At 38.5% G+C, this 2,091-nt stretch overlaps 1 protein-coding gene across 1 annotated transcript in view; it reads left to right on the forward strand.

The window, feature by feature from the left end:
* Positions 1-2,091, forward strand: part of LOC107556631 (uncharacterized) — a 51,213-nt gene that overhangs the window by 40,118 nt on the left and 9,004 nt on the right. The window lies entirely within an intron of this gene.

A 2,091-nucleotide genomic window follows, 5' to 3' on the forward strand; every position in this document is an offset into this window, starting at 1 on the left:
TAAAAATTCTTCATACAGTGGACTACCAGTAAAACTGATACAAATTTGGGACCAAAAATTATTCAGACCGAGTCTGGGAAAAAATTGAAGTTGAGGTTTGCATGAAGCTGGTTGACCGCATGCCCAGGAGACTACAGGCTGTCATTAAGGCTACGGGTCACCCGACAAAGTATTGATAGTTGTGTAAATATTGACAGCTGTCTGAATAATTTTTGGTTGATTGTAATCCATTACATATATCTTTCTATCAAAGTTATCTGACATTATCAAGCTGAATTTCTTCTGACACATTTAATGTTTCTAAAAGAAGTCTCTTCTGCTCACCAAAGCTGCATTTATTTAATCAAAAATACAGTAAAATTCTGAAATATTATTACAATTTAAAATTGCTGTTTTCTATGTGAATATATTTTAAAATGGAATTTATTTCTGTGATGCGCAGCTGAATTTTCAACATCATTACTTCAGTCTTCAGTGTCACATGATCTTCAGAAATCATTCTAATATGTTGATTTTGCTGCTCAAGAAACATTTCTGATTATTATCAATGTTGAAAACAGTTGTGCTGCTTCATATTTTAGGATTCTTTGATGAATAGAAAGTTCAAGACAACAACAAATATTTAAAAAAAAGAATCTTTTGTAATATTATAAATGTCTTCACTCTCACTTTTCATCAATTTAATGCTTCCTTGCTGAATATAAGAGTTCATTTGTTAAATTAAAAAAAAAAATTTATACATAGTGATCCTAAACTTTTTAACTTTTTAGAGACCTGTCACATATGTGCCATAAGTCGTCTCAAATGGAGGAATATGTTTTTCCATTTTGTTTTACTGAAAATGTGTATAGACAGTTTATTTTTTGAACGTAACTGAAATATACAGTTTTGTTCATGAATATGCGGTTTACTTGCTATTAAGTGTCTTTGGCAAACGTTGGAAGACTTTCCAGTCAAGCAGACAGAATGAAACCTGTGTGGCCTTATGTTTAGAAGTTAAATTCAGCCAGTCACATTGTTTTTGTGTGCACTGAGTGAACGCAATCAGTGAACGAACTGAATTAGTGAGGAATAAAATGCATGCGCTCTAACCATTTGTGGTCTCGCGTTTGGACATCTAGCAACCAACTATGAACAAATCACATAAACCTTAAGTTGTAAGACTAGTTTTTATGGATTGCATAACTGAAGGGAGAAAATCAAATGAATTAGCATGAATGATATGTGGCAGCAGTGTGTGCATGTCTCTCTGTCTCTCTCGCTCTCTCTGACACACATAAGCATTTTTCACATAGACAGTCTAATAACTTTAATAAGTGTGCATGTTTCAGTGTTTGGTTTTGTGGTTGATGTGTGTATGTGTAAAGGTTGACTCAGCCGTGTGTGTGTGTGGAGGGTCTGGCGTTGTGGTTTGCGTCTTTGATGTGGTTTGGCCATGAAAAGTCTGACGGTTCCCCAACAGTGCCGCGCCAGAGACACACACACACACACACACACACACACACACACACCTCAATAAAGCCCCGCCAGAGGAACTTTCCTGCGAAAACATCGCCTGGCATCGTGTGTGTGGCATCGTCTTTTCCGTTCTCATTTTTCTCATTCGCTCGCACACAGGCATATATATATATGCTCAGATTTGGCCACGGGTCTGGTTGTAGGTACGGAGATGACACAGCGGAAACCACTGGCTCGGAGAACTTCCTCACAAACACACGCTGTTGTGTGTTACCGAGCGTGTGTGTGGTTTGCGTCTATAAATGTATGACACATTCACACGCTCGTGATCCGCTCCAGCATAAATAATCACCCTGATGGCTGTCTCCACTCTGATTGGAATCTTGACGCCCTGTGGAATTGTGGGATTCTGGAGGGAACAACAAGATGGGAGACGCTTTCGGTCCATTACGACATTCCGGCAAAGACCACAGAGAGAGAGAGAGAGACGGAGACGGGGCGAGTAGGTGGCCCTCTAGAGAAGCCACTTTTATTTTGGAGTTCTGGGAACATGAATCTGAAGTGTGTGTACTAGACTGTACTGTATGAGTTTTATAGCTGTACTTGGTGTTGATATGTGTTTTTCTTTATAAT

This window comes from Sinocyclocheilus grahami, unplaced genomic scaffold (genome assembly GCF_001515645.1).
Source record: "Sinocyclocheilus grahami isolate Dianchi unplaced genomic scaffold, SAMN03320097.WGS_v1.1 scaffold575.1, whole genome shotgun sequence".
NCBI classification, from domain to species: domain Eukaryota; kingdom Metazoa; phylum Chordata; class Actinopteri; order Cypriniformes; family Cyprinidae; genus Sinocyclocheilus; species Sinocyclocheilus grahami.